Source organism: Bufo bufo, chromosome 9, assembly GCF_905171765.1.
Source record: "Bufo bufo chromosome 9, aBufBuf1.1, whole genome shotgun sequence".
Classification (NCBI taxonomy): domain Eukaryota; kingdom Metazoa; phylum Chordata; class Amphibia; order Anura; family Bufonidae; genus Bufo; species Bufo bufo.
This window is the reverse complement of record NC_053397.1, coordinates 74,642,202-74,660,693: the sequence shown is the minus strand read 5'-3', so window position 1 is coordinate 74,660,693 and position 18,492 is coordinate 74,642,202.

Here is an 18,492-nt window from a genome sequence, read left to right as displayed (position 1 = left end):
GGAATTTTTGCCATTGATCCCCCAATGGTATGTCACTGTCCATGTTCTGGGACGATTTGTGCACTTCTTGTAAGTATTTGGTAGCTGCAAATATGACCTGATGGGTTGCATCAAAAGCGGCATAGATGCCCGTGATAAGAACATAGTCCTACAACTTTACAAATCGCTAGTCAGACCACACATGGAGTACTGTGAATGGGGCCTCCCACAAACTTGCGGTTCACGCACATTTGATCGCATTCGCGAATCGTCCCATCCGATGTTCGTCCATCTCTACTTACAACTATTGGGTGTCCAAGCTGGACATGTGGCACAAACTGGCGCTCTACGCCTTGGAGGTGCTGGCCTGCTCTGCCACCAGCGTTTTGTCAGAGCGTGTATTTTGTGCTGCTGGGGGCTTAATAACTGATAAGTGCATCCGCCTGTCAACTGAAAATGCTGACCGGTTGACTCATAAAAATAAACAAGGCCTGGATTGCCCCTGACTTCTCTACTACACCAGAGAAAAGCAGCTGAACATAGACACTCTAAATGTGGCTTTTATGGTGTATTGAATACACTGTATTCCCATGCACCCTTTCCACCACAAAAAAGGATATATGGTTCAATGTCCCTTTTCTCGTCCTCCTCCTCCATCATATCAACATACTTATTAGGCTGCCCTCGCTCCTAATGTTTTAGAGGGTCAGCTCAGCAGCAGACCCTCACCCCTTAATTATTAGAGGGTCAGCTCAGCAGCAGACCCTCACCCCTTAATTATTAGATGGTCAGCTCGGCAGCAGGCCCTCGCCCACAAAATTTTTTAGATGGTCAGCTTGGCAGCAGGCCCTCACCCCTAATGTTTTAGATTGTCACCAGCAGGCCCTTGCTCCTTATGTTTTTGAGGGTCACCAGCAGGCCAGCAATCATAATTTTTCAAGGATGTGTATGATGCCCTCCTTTATGTGTAATAAAGGGTGTATTAGAGTGCTGGTTCCTTGTAATTTTTGGCAGATCTTTCCCTTAGTGCATAGGCTTTATGAGTGTAGGAGTTCTCCTACCTGAACAATTGTACCACAATGTGAATGGTGCCCTCCTTTATGTGAGATACAGGTTGTATCAGAGTGCCTCTTTGTAATTTTTGGCAGCACTTGCACTTTATATACAAGTAAATATATAGAAAAGAATGTTTCCTAACAATTTTTCCTCTAAAATCGATTTTATCTTCGGTTTTGTGCGTTTTATTGTCAGTCTGTAAAAGTGGCGTACTACTCGAGCAACATAGTTCCCAGCAGCGACCTGGGAGTCCAAGATGCATCCAGACATCCTCCCCATACTGTTCCCGAACCATTTCAGAGGGGTTTCCATCAATTTCTGACCTTTTCCTATGAACCAGACACCCTCCCCTCTTCATAGCAGGGGGTGCCTGGTTTAATGCTCGTGCTCTCCCATTGACTTCCATTGTGCTCGGGTGCTCGGTAGAGCACCCGAGCATCCCGAGGTGTTCTACTCGAGCACCTGAGCACTTTGGTGCTCGACCAACACTAATATTTACCCAAAAATAGTAACAATAAAAATGTCTACTCTTCCCACAAAAAAGAGCCTTTAGACAAGACAATCGGCATAAAAATAAAAATAAATGACTTTCAGAAAATGGAGACAAAAATATGATTTGTTTTCAAAAATGCTTTATTTTGTAAAAATGAAACAAAAAATATACACTGCTCAAAAAAATAAAGGGAACACTTAAACAACACAATGTAACTCCAAGTCAATCACACTTCTGTGAAATCAAACTGTCCACTTAGGAAGCAACACTGAATGACAATCAATTTCACATGCTGTTGTGCAAATGGGATAGACAACAGGTGGAAATTATAGGCAATTAGCAAGACACCCCCAATAAAGGAGTGGTTCTGCAGGTGGTGACCTGACCACTTCTCAGTTCCTATGCTTCCTGACTGATGTTTTGGTCACTTTTGAATGCTGGCGGTGCTTTCACTCTAGTGGTAGCATGAGACGGAGTCTACAACCCACACAAGTGGCTCAGGTAGTGCAGCTTATCCAGGATGGCACATCAATGCGAGCTTTGGCAAGAAGGTTTGCTGTGTCTGTCAGCATAGTGTCCAGAGCATGGAGGCGCTACCAGGAGACAGGCCAGTACATCAGGAGACGTGAAGGAGGCCGTAGGAGGGCAACAACCCAGCAGCAGGACTGCTACCTCCGCCTTTGTGCAAGGAGGAACAGGAGGAGCACTGCCAGAGCCCTGCAAAATGACCTCCAGCAGGCCACAAATGTGCATGTGTCTGCTCAAACGGTCAGAAACAGACTCCATGAGGGTGATATGAGGGCCCGACATCCACAGGTGGGGGTTGTGCTTACAGCCCAACACCGTGCAGGATGTTTGGCATTTGCCAGAAAACACCAAGATTGGCAAATTCGCCACTGGCGCCCTGTGCTCTTCACAGATGAAAACAGGTTCACACTGAGCACATGTGACAGACGTGACAGAGTCTGGAGACGCCGTGGAGAACGTTCTGCTGCCTGCAACATCCTCCAGCATGACCGGTTTGGCATTAGGTCAGTAATGGTGTGGAGTGGCATTTCTTTGGAGGGCCGCACAGCCCTCCATGTGCTCGCCAGAGGTAGCCTGACTGCCATTAGGTACCGAGATGAGATCCTCAGACCCCTTGTGAGACCATATGCTGGTGCAGTTGGCCCTGGGTTCCTCCTAATGCAAGACAATGCTAGACCTCATGTGGGTGGAGTGTGTCAGCAGTTCCTGCAAGACGAAGGCATTGATGCTATGGACTGGCCCGCCCGTTCCCCAGACCTGAATCCAATTGAGCACATCTGGGACATTACGTCTCGCTCTATCCACCAACGTCACGTTGCACCACAGACTGTCCAGGAGTTGGCAGATGCTTTAGTCCAGGTCTGGGAGGAGATCCCTCAGGAGACCGTCCGCCACCTCATCAGGAGCATGCACAGGCGTTGTAGGGAGGTCATACAGGCACGTGGAGGCCACACACACTACTGAGCCTCATTTTGACTTGTTTTAAGGACATTACATCAAAGTTGGATCAGCCTGTAGTGTGTTTTTCCACTTTAATTTTGAGGGTGACTCCAAATCCAGACCTCCATGGGTTAAAAAATTTGATTTCCATTTTTTTCTTTTGTGTGATTTTGTTGTCAGCACATTCAACTATGTAAAGAACAAAGTATTTCAGAAGAATATTTAATTAATTCAGATCTAGGATGTGTTATTTTTGTGTTCCCTTTATTTTTTTGAGCAGTGTATAAATAGACATATACGGTATCATCAGATCCATAACAACCTGCTCTTTAATAATAAATTATGATCTATCTTCTACTGTAGGGATGCATTGGGGGAAAGTCTTCAAATGCAACATGGCAACTTAAAATTATTCAAGTAAAATCTGCCCTCCAAAAACCATACAGCGTTCTTCGCTGTGCCCATACGGAGCCCTGTGCTGTGCCCATACAGCAGTTTTCAAACACATATGGGATGTTTCTGTAAACTGCAGGATCAGGGTAATAAATATTGATTGCAAAGAAAAAAATTTGGGTTAATCAGCACATCCCAATGTGCAGGTACACGTCACCGTGGCTAAAAGCACGAAAGCAAAAACAAACACAATGCAGCAGCACTCTGCAAACACAAATAATAAATTAAAAACCATAGTGCCATACTCACTATAGAAAATGTACTAATATTAATGCTTCATTATAATTTTGAGATGCTTGGGAAACACATTTTGTACAAAATGATTTGTGCCCGTCAGCCACCGGCAAGGCAATCTTTTGGACAGAAACCTACACTAAATACTACCTCCACCGGTGCCATACTGGCCTTCATTAAATTCAAGGAATGCAGGTCCCATGTGCATGCTGAGCCCACACTGTATTATACCTCTTTTGATGTTACAATGGCCTCAAATAAATTCAGGGAATAAAGGCTCTACATAAATATTGAGTTTTACTGTGAAAATAGATTAAAATGGAACATCTGCCAAAAAAAGTGAAGCTTTTAAATTTTACCTCTGTTTTCCTTTAATTCTTGTGAAACACCTAATGGGTTAATTTGAGTGGTGTAGTTTCTAAAATGGGGGTCATTTATGGGTGGTTTCTAATATATAAGCCCTGCAAAGTGACTTCATAACTGAACTGGTCTTTTAAAAAGTGGGTTTTGGAAGTTCTTAAAATATTTAAGAATCACCTCCAAAATTCTAAGCCTTCTAATGTCCTAAAAAAAGAAAAATTACATTTACAAAGTGATGCAAACATAAAGTAGACATATGGGACATGTAAAGTAATAATTATTTTTTGAGGTATCACTATTTTCAGAACTCCCATATAAGTGAATGGAGCATGCTGGGAGTCATAGTTTCAGCAGATCTGGAGTGCAGAAAGTTGCTAGCCACTGAGATAGAATGTAGTGGGAAGCTGGGGAACAAAATGCCAAATGTGGAATTGGAAACAAAACGCAATTCCATCAGTTTTATGATTTTTGTTTTTGTCATTTGTAAAACTGACCCATACTCTTCATTCTCTGGGTTATTATGATTACAATGATGCCACATTTATATAGCTTTTTGTGTTTTAATACTGAAAAAAATAACTTTGGAAAAATTAGCTTTACTTTCATTGCTATATTCTAATTTATTTCATAGTTTCATCTATGAAGCTCTGTGGAGTGTGTATGACTTTTGATCAGGTTTGATTCAATTGTTTTGGGGAGGTGAAGTGACGGAAAAATTGAGAATTAGACATTTTGATTTGTTTCTGTTGCACTGTTCAAAGTATGGGATAAATATTTTTATATTTTAATAGTACAGGCTTTTTTGGATGCAGAAATGCCTATGATGTTTATTTTTATTCTGGTAAGAGGGGGGATATTTGAATTGTTATATTTTAATAAGTTTTTTAAATATATTTTTTAACCTTTTAACCTTTTTTTTTTTAGGGCCCCAAGGGCCTCACAACATGTAGTTATCAGATTATCACTTCTATTTAGCAATAGATCCATTGATAAATAGAAGTTTAATTATATACCAATGTAGTTCTGCCACCTGCAGGTCTATATTCGAATATATTAGATATATATAAGAAATTGTCGGATATTACATCTGACAGGACGCGACCAGTCTGCATGATCACAGATTACAGCACACAATGGAATAATATCCGGAAAACCTTTGTGAAGTTCTGTCCGATCCTGCAGACTGATCATGTTCTAAACTCAGTGCTCACCTCGAGCCCCACTTTGGTATCCCGATGTAGCAAGAATCTCAATGACATCTTGGTATCCAGCCATTATGTCCCACCAAAACCCCAGGATATGCGCCTATTTATAGTTGGGATATTATGAGGGGACTTTATTTAACCACCTCAGCCCCTCTAAGCTTAAACACCCTTAAAGACCAGGCCACTTTTTGCACTTCTGACCTACCCTACTTTCACCGTTTATTGCTCGGTCATGCAACTTACTACCCAAATGAATTTTACCTCCTTTTCTTCTCACTAATAGAGCTTTCATTTGGTGGTATTTCATTGCTGCTGACATTTTTACTTTTTTTGTTATTAATCGAAATTTAACGATTTTTTTTGCAAAAAAATGACATTGTTCACTTTCAGTTGTAAAGTTTTGCAAAAAAAACGACATCCATATATACATTTTTCTCTAAATTTATTGTTCTACATGTCTTTGATAAAAAAAAAATGTTTGGGTAAAAAAAAAAAATGGTTTGGGTAAAAGTTATAGCGTTTACAAACTATGGTACAAAAATGTGAATTTCCGCTTTTTGAAGCAGCTCTGACTTTCTGAGCACCTGTCATGTTTCCTGAGGTTCTACAATGCCCAGACAGTACAAACACCCCACAAATGACCCCGCTTCGGAAAGTAGACACCCTAAGGTATTTGCTGATGGGCATAGTGAGTTCATAGAACTTTTTATTTTTTGTCACAAGTTAGTGGAAAATGATGATTTTTTTATTTTATTTTTTTCTTACAAAGTCTCATATTCCACTAACTTGTGACAAAAAATAAAAACTTCTATGAACTCACTATGCCCATCAGCGAATACCTTGGGGTGTCTTCTTTCCAAAATGGGGTCACTTGTGGGGTAGTTATACTGCCCTGGCATTCTAGGGGCCCAAATGTGTGGTAAGTAGTTTGAAATCAAAATGTGTAAAAAATGACCGGTAAAATCCGAAAGGTGATCTTTGGAATGTGGGCCCCTTTGCCCACCTAGGCTGCAAAAAAGTGCCACACATGTGGTATCGCCGTACTCAGGAGAAGTTGGGGAATGTGTTTTGGGGTGTCATTTTACATATACCCATGCTGGGTGAGATAAATATCTTGGTCAAATGCCAACTTTGAATAAAAAAAATGGGAAAAGTTGTCTTTTGCCAAGATATTTCTCTCACCCAGCATGGGTATATGTAAAATGACACCCCAAAACACATTCCCCAACTTCTCCTGAGTACGGAGATACCACATGTGTGACACTTTTTTGCAGCCTAGGTGGGCAAAGGGGCCCATATTCCAAAGAGCACCTTTCGGATTTCACCGGTCATTTTTTACACATTTTGATTTCAAACTTCTTACCACACATTTGGGCCCCTAGAATGCCAGGGCAGTATAACTACCCCACAAGTGACACCATTTTGGAAAGAAGACACCCCAAGGTATTTCGTGATGGGCATAGTGAGTTCATGGAAGTTTTTATTTTTTGTCACAAGTTAGTGGAATATGAGACTTTGTAAGTAAAAAAAATAAAAAATAAATCATCATTTTTCGCTAACTTGTGACAAAAAATATAAAATTCTAGGAACTCGCCATGCCCCTCATGGAATACCTTGGGGTGTCTTCTTTCCAAAATGGGGTCACTTGTGGGGTAGTTATACTGCCCTGGCATTTTCCAGGGGCCCTAATGTGTGGTAAGTAGGTAAATGACCTGTGAAATCCGAAAGGTGCTCTTTGGAATGTGGGCCCCTTTGCCCACCTAGGCTGCAAAAAAGTGTCACACATGTGGTATCTCCGTACTCAGGAGAAGTTGGGCAATGTGTTTTGGGGTGTCATTTTACATATACCCATGCTGGGTGAGATAAATATCTTGGTCAAATGCCAACTTTGTATAAAAAAATGGGAAAAGTTGTCTTTTGCCAAGATATTTCTCTCACCCATCATGGGTATATGTAAAATGACACCCCAAAACACATTGCCCAACTTCTCCTGAGTACAGCGATATCACATGTGTGACACTTTTTTGCAGCCTAGGTGGGCAAAGGGGCCCACATTCCAAAGAGCACCTTTCGGATTTCACCGGCCATTTTTTACAGATTTTGATTTCAAACCACTTCTCACGCATTCGGCCCCTAAAATGCCAGGGCAGTATAACTACCCCACAAGTGACCCCATTTTGGAAAGAAGACACCCCAAGGTATTTCGTGATGGGCATAGTGAGTTCATGGAAGTTTTTATTTTTTGTCACAAGTTAGTGGAATATGAGACTTTGTAAGGAAAAAAATAAATTAAAAAAAATCATCATTTTCCGCTAACTTGTGACAAAAAATATAAAATTCGAGGAACTCGCCATGCCCCTCACGGAATACCTTGGGGTGTCTTCTTTCCAAAATGGGGTCACTTGTGGGGTAGTTATACTGCCCTGGCATTTTCCAGGGGCCCTAATGTGTGGTAAGTAGGTAAATGACCTGTGAAATCCGAAAGGTGCTCTTTGGAATGTGGGCCCCTTTGCCCACCTAGGCTGCAAAAAAGTGTCACACATGTGGTATCTCCGTACTCAGGAGAAGTTGGGCAATGTGTTTTGGGGTGTCATTTTACATATACCCATGCTGGATGAGATAAATATCTCGGCAAAAGACAACTTTTCCCATTTTTTTATACAAAGTTGGCATTTGACCAAGATATTTATCTCACCCAGCATGGGTATATGTAAAATGACACATTGCCCAACTTCTCCTGAGTACGGCGATACCACATGTGTGACACTTTTTTGCAGCCTAGATGCGCAAAGGGGCCCACATTCATTTTATGAGGGCATTTTTAGACATTTGGATCCCAGACTTCTTCTCACGCTTTAGGCCCCTAGAATGCCAGGGCAGTATAAATACCCCACATGTGACCCCATTTTGGAAAGAAGACACCCCAAGGTATTCAATGAGGGGCATGGCGAGTTCATAGAAATTTTTTTTTTTTTGGCACAAGTTAGCGGAAATTGATTTTTTTTTTTCTCACAAAGTCTCCCTTTCCGCTAACTTGGGACAAAAATTTCAATCTTTCATGGACTCAATATGCCCCTCACGGAATACCTTGGGGTCTCTTCTTTCCGAAATGGGGTCACATGTGGGGTATTTATACTGCCCTGGCATTCTAGGGGCCCTAAAGCGTGAGAAGAAGTCTGGAATATAAATGTCTAAAAAATTTTACGCATTTGGATTCCGTGAGGGGTATGGTGAGTTCATGTGAGATTTTATTTTTTGACACAAGTTAGTGGAATATGAGACTTTGTAAGAAAAAATAAATAAATTTCCGCTAACTTGGGCCAAAAAAATGTCTGAATGGAGCCTTACAGGGGGGTGATCAATGACAGGGGGGTGATCAGGGAGTCTATATGGGGTGATCACCCCCCTGTCATTGATCACCCCCCTATAAGGCTCCATTCAGACGTCCGTATGTGTTTTGCGGATCCGATCCATGTATCAGTGGATCCGTAAAAATCATACGGACATCTGAATGCAGCCTTACAGAGGGGTGATCAATGACAGGGGGGTGATCAATGACAGGGGGGTGATCAGGGAGTCTATATGGGGTGATCACCCCCCTGTAAGGCTCCATTCAGATGTCCGTATGTGTTTTGCGGATCCGATCCATGTATCAGTGGATCCGTAAAAATCATACGGACATCTGAATGCAGCCTTACAGGGGGGTGATCAATGACAGGGGGGTGAACAATGACAGGGGGGTGATCAGGGAGTCTATATGGGGTGATCACCCCCGTCATTGATCACCCCCCTGTAAGGCTCCATTCAGACGTCCGTATGCGTTTTGCGGATCCAATCCATCTATCAGTGGATCCGTAAAAATCATACGGACATCTGAATAGAGCCTTACAGGGGGTGATCAATGACAGGGGGGTGATCAATGACAGGGGGGTGATCAGGGAGTCTATATGGGGTGATCAGGGGTGATCAGGGGTTCATAAGGGGTTAATAAGTGACAGGGGGGGGTGTAGTGTAGTGGTGTTTGGTGCTACTTAACTGAGCTACCTGTGTCCTCTGGTGGTCGATCCAAACAAAGGGGACCACCAGAGGACCAGGTAGCAGGTATATTAGACGCTGTTATCAAAACAGCGTCTAATATACCTGTTAGGGGTTAAAAAAATCACAACTCCAGCCTGCCAGCGAACGATCGCCGCTGGCAGGCTGGAGATCCACTCGCTTACCTTCCGATCCTGTGAGCGCGCGCGCCTGTGTGAGCGCGCGCGCCTGTGTGCGCGCGTTCACAGGAAATCTCGCGTCTCGCGAGATGACGCATATATGCGTGACTCTGCGCAGGGCTGCCGCCTCCGGAACGCGATCCTGCGTTAGGCGGTCCGGAGGCGGTTAATTATATCACAGTATTTCCTATATGATGGATGTTTAATAATTCACCTTTGTGCTCTTTTGAGCACATTATTAATGTCTTCACTTATTATATATTTTTCATTCATTATTCTTTCATAAAAACTCTCTCTCCCTGTGTGCACAATGTTGAGTATCACAGAGAGATAAATAGTCGAGCACGTCACTTCCAACCCCCTTGGGTTGGGTTAGGCTACTTTCACACCTGCGTTCAGGAGCTCACGAGCGGTCCTGAACGCAGCCGTCTGGCCCTAATGCATTCTCAGTGGAGGCGGATCCACTGAGAATGCATCCGCCTGCCAGCGCTCAGCCTCCGCTCTGCTCAGTGAGCGGACACCTGAACGCTGCTTGCAGCGTTCGGGGGTCCGCCTGGCCGTGCGGAGGCAAGCGGATCCGTCCAGACTTATAATGGAAGTCAATGGGGACGGATCCGCTTGAAGATGACACCATATGGCTCAATCTTCAAGCGGATCCGTTCCCCATTGACTTTCAATGTAAAGTCTGAACGGATCCGCTCAGACAACTTTCAGACTTAGAAAATTTTCTAAGTTATAATGCAGACAGATCCGTTCTGAACGGATGCAAACGTCTGCATTATCGGAGCGGATCCGCTCCGAACGCTAGTGTGAAAGTAGCCTTAATTTGTTCATTTTGTGCTACACTAGTCTAATATAATCAATCAACCTTTTGGGGTCGATCTAGATTGCTGATTATATGTGCTTCACCAGTCCATTGTGCATGTTAATGCAGATTGCATATGTATTCACTTATTAATATTTATATATTTTTTCACAGGTAATACATGATCTTTTTATTTATAGTTCTTATATTCTTTTTAAAAAGACTCTGTTGCGCAAGCGTCAAAATCTTCCTGTCCTCATATCCCAGCTCTGTTTTTAACACACTGAACTACTGTATAATCCAGTGTATATGACGACCGGATGGTACAGTACTACCCCTGTATGGTGCGCGGCATGTGTATAGCGCAATCGCGCTGCACATTCATGCACCATACCGACATATATATATATATATATATATTAAAAACAACTAAAATCTAAAAATAATAATAAAAATAATGAGAGATGTTGCATTTCAGTTATGATCAGCAATAGGTCCAATTGATTTGTTGTGTATCTTGTTTCTCATAACAGGTGTCTATGTTTGTTACCTCTGTCTCTAGGATGCTACATTAATATATTGTATATTGCACTTGAAACACACCATTTGGAGTGAATTTATATCTGTATGACTATGAACTGGTGGCCGATTTATATTGGGTCTGGATAGTAAATACAATTATGGTGCATGCAACTATAATGGTAGCCGCTCCGCATGCCCTCACCTAACATGGTGAGAGCGCCCGACATTCCACGCATGCGCCGTGCTGGGGCGCCGCCCGCCGCTCCTGGATGACGATCGTTGCGCAGTAAGTGCGTGACCTCCCTCCTCCGGACCGTCGTGGCGTGGCCTGCGGAGCTGCGTTCATGGTGGAATGCCGGGCGCCATGTACAGAGCACTCACCATGTGATAGCACTCAGGTGAGTTGAAATAGAAGGATGGCAGGCTAGCCAATGATATCAGTGCTTTGATTTAATGACAGCCCACCACCAAATAAGATACAGTCGTCCCACCTACTTAAGGGACTACTCTCACCACACCAACCAGTACCCCTTGAAAAAGCTGTATGCGAAACGTGCGTTGGGGAGTGGACCGGTGGTGTTGCTGTACGGTATACTATAACTGTGTGGTCAGTATTTTTCTATGTGCTGGTTATAACTCTATTTACCCTATTGCCTCAGTTAGCCATCTGTGGTGTGTATTATCACTCCCATCCTGGTATCTGTGTACAAACAATGCATTTAGGTAAATTATGCAAATTTTGAGCCATAGTGTGTAGGTATAACATACCTTCTTTGTGATGACCAATCAGGAAGTCTTTTGCACGTGCACTTTATTTATATATACCGGCAGTTCACCATCGGTCCCATTGGTTTTTAATATGTATTGTGACCTGTATTAAATGTTTTAGTGTGACTTGTGTCAATCATGTGTCTTTCTGTGATTTTCTAATAAAATTATGTTATTTTTTGACTATTTTTGTACCACTAGTGTTATTTGCAATATATTTGACCCACTCCTTTTGGTCGGTTTTTATATTCGAATATACATGTGAAAGGCATTGGAGCCTCCACCAGCTCTAGCCTTTCAGAACAAATTAATAGCTTCCCCAATCTCTGTATGGGGGAACTGTTCCAGGATCTGGTTTTGTGTATCTTTAAAGGGGTTATCCGGGTTCACAAAGGAACCCAGACATATCCCCATCTTCACCCAGACAGCCCCTCTGAGATGGGGAAATGTTCCGATGCGCTTTTTTGTTTACAAGCTTACACTGCTAGGCGGAGGCTTCCGCCTAGCAGCATTCCCGGGGGTTATCACTGGCTTTAATGGGCGGGCTTTAGCGCTGCCCTACCCATTTTACAGGCTAGGGCAGCGCTAAAGCCCACCCACTAGTGCCAGAGATGTCACCGGGAACATTGCTAGGGGAAGACACTGCCTAGCAGAGACCCGGTACGTCACAGGATCTAATGAAAAACCCCTTGCCCTGTGTGGTCATCTCAGAGGGGCTGCCTGGGTGAAAAGGGGGGACCCCTTTAAATTAAATGGTTGCAAATTGTTGCTTTATGTCCACAGTCATCTGCCATTGATTTAGATAGATTACATGCTCTAGTTAGGGAAATTCATATAAGGCCTCATGCACACGACCGTTGTGTGCACCCGTGGCCGTTGTGCCGTTTTTTTTCGCGGACCCATTGACTTTCAATGGGTCCGTGGAAAAATCGGAAAATGCACCGTTTTGCAGCCGCATCCGTGATCCGTGTTTCCTGGCCGTGAAAAAAATATGACCTATCCTATTTTTTTCACGGCCAACGGTTCACGGACCCATTCAAGTCAATGGGTCCGTGAAAGAACACGGATGCACACAAGATTGGCATCCGTGTCCGTGATCCGTGGCCGTAGGTTAGTTTTTATACAGACGGATCCGAAGATCCGTCTGCATAAAAGCTTTTTCAGAGCTGAGTTTTCACTTCGTGAAAACTCAGAACCGACAGTATATTCTAACACAGAGGCGTTCCCATGGTGATGGGGACGCTTCATGTTAGAATATACTAACAGAACTGTGTACATGACTGCCCCCTGCTGCCTGGAAGGTGCTGCCAGGCAGCAGGGGGCAGCAGGGGGCAGCCCCCCCCCTGTAGTTAACACATTGGTGGCCAGTGTGGCCGCCCCCCCCTTCCTCCCCTGTAGTTAGCTCATTGGTGGCCAGTGCGGCCGGCCCCCCTCCCCTGTAGTTAACACATTGGTGGCCAGTGTGACCCCCCCCCCCTCCCCTGTAGTTAACTGATTGGTGGCCAGTGCGGCCGGCCCCCCCTTCCCTGTAGTTAACACATTGGTGGCCAGTGTGGCCGGCCCCCCCCCCTCCCTCCCCTGTAGTTAACTCATTGGTGGCCAGTGCGGCCGCCCCCCCCTCCCCTGTAGTTAACTCGTTGGTGGCCAGTGGGCCTTCTCCCCTCCCTCCCCCTCCTAATTAAAATCTCCCCCCTATCATTGGTGGCAGCGGAGTGTACCGATCGGAGTCCCAGTTTAATCGCTGGGGCTCCGATCGGTAACCATGGCAACCAGGACGCTACTGCAGTCCCGGTTGCCATGGTTACTTAGCAATTTGTAGAACCATTATACTTACCTGCGAGGGAGCTCCTCCTACTGCAAAGTGACAGGTCCGGCCGGGAGCTCCTCCTACTGGTAAGTGACAGGTCATGTCACTTACCAGTAGGAGGAGCTCCCGGCCGGACCTGTCACTTACCAGTAGGAGGAGCTCCCGGCCGGATGCAGAGATCGCAGCTCGCAGGTAAGTATAATGGTTCTACAAATTGCTAAGTAACCATGGCAACCGGGACTGCAGTAGCGTCCTGGTTGCCATGGTTACCGATCGGAGCCCCAGCGATTAAACTGGGACTCCGATCGGTACACTCCGCTGCCACCAATGATAGGGGGGAGATTTTAATTAGGAGGGGGAGGGAGGGGAGAAGGCCCACTGGCCACTAACGAGTTAACTACAGGGGAGGGAGGGGGGGGCCCACTGGCCACCAACGAGTTAACTACAGGGGAGGGAGGGGGGCCGGCCGCACTGGCCACCAATGAGTTACCTACAGGGGAGGGGGGGGCCCACTGGCCACCAATGAGTTAACTACAGGGGAGGGGGGGGGCGGCCGCACTGGCCACCAATGAGTTAACTACAGGAGAGGGAGGGGGGGCCTGCCACACTGGCCACCAATGTGTTAACTACAGGGGGGGGGGCTGCCCCCTGCTGCCTGGCAGCACCTGCCAGGCAGCAGGGGGCAGTCATGTACACAGTTCTTTTAGTATAGTCTAACCTGAAGCGTCCCCATCACCATGGGAACGCCTCTGTGTTAGAATATACTGTCGGATTTGAGTTTCACGATGTAACTCAAATCCGACAGTATATTCTAACATAGAGGCGTTCCCATGGTGATGGGGACGCTTCAAGTTAAAATATACCATCGGATTGGAGAAAACTCCAATCCGATGGTATATTAACTCCTGACTTTACATTGAAAGTCAATGGGGGACGGATCCGTTTGAAATGGCACCATATTGTGTCAACGTCAAACGGATCCGTCCCCATTGACTTGCATTGTAATTCAGGACGGATCCGTTTGGCTCCGCACGGCCAGGCGGACACCAAAACGACTTTTTTTTCATGTCCGTGGATCCTCCAAAAATCAAGGAAGACCCACGGACAAAACGGTCACGGATCACGGAAAAACGGAACCCCGTTTTGCGGACCGCAAAAAAATACGGTCGTGTGCATGAGGCCTAAGACTAGGGCTTTGTATATAGTAGGGGTTGTTGGAAGGGTTGGGTGTTTTTTGTATAGTTCATTATTTTCATTCTGTTTCACATTCAGTTTATAACATTGTTTCCGTTCAGATGTTTTGCTCACTATACCTACTGTGCACAAATGTGTCATTTGAGAAATATTAGAACTGGGGTGTAGTGTTTTTTCACACAGTTTTTGGACCTTAAATTTATGTGCGCTTTGCAAGCTTTTTGAAGGACTTTTTTCAGACATTTTTCCTATAGATAATGCCACAACCAGAGCATGCTGTGATTTGAAAAACAAAATGTCACAGAACAAAAAAAAATGTCTGGAAATTTTCTTGAAACACCACTACAGAAAATGCAGTGTTTGTAGAGTATATTATAATTTCCTATTGGCTTAACATGTAACGTCTGGCTGCAGCAGTTTTTGCTTCTAAAAAATGCAGTTTTTGTTTTTTTAAACTTACATGTGCAGCCAGCCTTATTATGCAGCTTTGAACCTCTACACCTTCCAGCCAATATATGATATATTTTTTTTTAAACCCTAGAGTCTTGTATAGTATAGACGAGAGTCATTAGTGAGCTGTTGTTCTAAGAAATACAAGTTAAATCCTCTAAGCACTAGTTATAAAGCAAACAGCATATCACATAATTTTTGAAGTGACTGCTGCATTAAATTTATTACAGCAGTAATTAGTCCAAAGGAAATATGACCAAATAATGATACAGTGGAAGGCAAGGGGAGGAAAATATATCATATCGCAGATCCATCATCATGAAACCCCTCTTAATCACATTAGTTGAATTACTAAAACATGTTCAAGCTTAAAGGGATTTCCAGAATTTTCTTAACTGACTACCTATCCTTTGGATTGGTCCTGGTTGTCAGACCCCCGTGATTTAGATATTGAGGACTTAGGATATAAGTAAAAAAATCTCAGAAAACCTCTTTAAATAGAAACTGTCAACACAAAATGTATTGCAATGTTATAGAGCAGGCAGCATGTTATAGAGCAGGAGGAGCTGAGCATATTGATATATACACTCACCTAAAGAATTATTTGGAACACCATACTAATACGGTGTTGGACCCCCTTTTGCCTTCAGAACTGCCTTAATTCTACGTGGCATTGATTCAACAAGGTGCTGATAGCATTCTTTAGAAATGTTGGCCCATATTGATAGGATAGCATCTTGCAGTTGATGGAGATTTGAGGGATGCACATCCAGGGCATGAAGCTCCCGTTCCACCACATCCCAAAGATGCTCTATTGGGTTGAGATCTGGTGACTGTGGGGGCCATTTTAGTACAGTGAACTCATTGTCATGTTCAAAAAACCAATTTGAAATGATTCGAGCACCCCAAACCACAAAAGGACCCCACCTTATGCTCCAGTTATAGACCTATATCTTTTTTGAACTTAGATATTAAAATATATGCCAAAATACTGGCTAACAGAATAAAACCTCTATTAAGTGATCTCATACACCCGGACCAGACAGGATTTGTTCCTGGACGTGAAGGTAAAGATAACACGTACAAAGTTATTAATGCTGTGGCTCTTGCTAAAAGGACTGGGACTCCTTTTGTGGTACTGGGGACGGATGCTGAGAAAGCATTTGACAGAGTGTCATGGGCCTTTGTTAAAAGTACCCTGATCAAGTTTGGTTTACCTACCCCTTTTATAGAGGCGATTTTCTCTATGTACACATCTCCCAGCGCCAATATTAAAGTCAAAGATACCCTCTCTCAGTCTGTTTTGATAAACAATGGAACCAGACAAGGCTGCCCCCTGTCACCGATTCTCTTCATTCTCACGATTGAACCTCTTCTTCAATGCATTAGACAATCTAAAGAGATAAGGGGCTTGACATGTGGTCCATTGGAGATCAAGCAAGCAGCATACGCTGACGATCTACTTTTAATGATCTCAAACCCAACACAAGCTTTCTCTGCTATAATCGAGATTTTTAACACCTTCGGCTTTATCTCAAACTTCAAAATAAATCTAGCCAAATCTGAAGCGATGAACATAAACCTCCCCCCTAAACTCCTTCAGAAACTTAAAGAAAACTCCCCATTTGAATGGACTAACTCACATATAAAATTCCTAGGAATAAACATCACACCAGACTTAAACAAATTATACGAAGCTAACTTCCCTCCCCTTTTAAAATCCATCCCGGCAATATTAAACTCTTGGTCACCCTCTTTTATCTCATGGATAGGCAGGCGTAATATATTTAATTCTCTAATAGTCCCTAAATTCACCTACCTACTACAAGCCCTCCCAGTAAAACTGCCAAACAGCTTCTATGAATCTTTCAGGAAACTGAGCTCCTCTTATATCTGGGGAAACATAAAACCCACAATTTCTAATAAGATTCTGCTCCTCCCTTTCACAAAAGGTGGAATTGGACTACCGTCTATTAAAAGATATCACAGAGCTGTACACCTTAATAGAATCATTGATCTGATTAGGAGACCTCACCACAAACTATGGATCCCATTGGAAAACAAACTGGTGGGCTGTCCTATTAGACCTTTATTACTATCAGATTTTGAGAAGCCACCTCGAGCCACCACAGGAGGTCCATTGGCGTCGGTAACGTTGTCACTTTGGAAGAACCAGGATATAAAGGGGTACCTGTCTTAAATACCCATCATCAATTATAAACATCGGGGACTGCATCAGCATTTGAAAAGACAGCTCTAATATCTTCCCACCTCAATTAAGAAACTCTAACCTGCCCATACAGGAGCTACTAGATGAAAAAGGCACCTTTCTTGATCTCCCCTCCCTAAGGAGTAAATTTAATCTACCTAACCTCAACCAGATGCAATTTTTATGTTTAAAAACTATATTCAGCCCTATTCTTAAAAAGTACCAAGCCTGCCCTTCATTAAATTGGTTTGAAAAACTAGCCTCACAAACTCATTACCCATCAAAGATTACCTCCCTGGTGATGAGAAATCTATTACCTTTAGATGTTCCATCCTCTTAATACTTCATTAGGGAATGGGAAAATGATTTAGGCAAGAAATTCTCCGATAGAGAGATACAGATTATTTTAAGTGCTCCGAAAAACATCTCAAGATGTATAATCATACAGGAGAATGCATACAAAGTTCTCACAAGATGGTACCTAACCCCAGTTAGGATAAGCCTGATGTATGGAGACACATCTGACAGATGTTGGAGATGTTTGTCCGAAAGGGGTTCTTTCCTACATATATGGTGGTCATGCCCCAAAATAAAATCCTTTTGGGACCTAGTCTTTAAGCTGGTGAGGGACATCCTTGATATGAAAGGAGATGTGCTTTCATGCTGCCCAGAAATAGCTCTGTTGTCTTTAATACCTGTCCCTATTTCAGTTTCAAAAACATATCTCCTGAAGGTACTACTGGCAGCAGCGAGATTACTGATAGCCTCTAACTGGAAATCAGTGGTTTCCCCATCAATCTCTCAATGGAGAGGTAAAATAGAAGCCATAGCCAGAATGGAGGAACTCTCACACTGGGAACTCCGCTCCCGCCATAAATATATTAAAATATGGCTTCCATGGACGACTAAGAAAAATATCATTTCTCCCCACTAGGGCTGAAACGATTACTCGATTAAATCGAGTAATTTGACACAAAAAAATCCTCGATGCAAATTTTTTGCATCGAAGATTCGTTTGTGTCATGTGACCACGGAGCGGGAGTGAAGCGCTTGCTATTACTCCCGCTCCGTGGTCTCCCGCGTCGCTTGGAATACTTACCTTTCCAGCAGGCGGCATCCCGACACTTCACAGCACGTCTATGGTCCCGCGCTGCTCTGACCTCCTGACGTACGCACGCCGTGACCTGACGCACTGTGTGACGTCAGGGGCAGAGCAGAGCAGAACGATGGAGTGTCGGCAGCGCCCCTGCTGGAAAGGTAAGTTGGTGAAACCGAG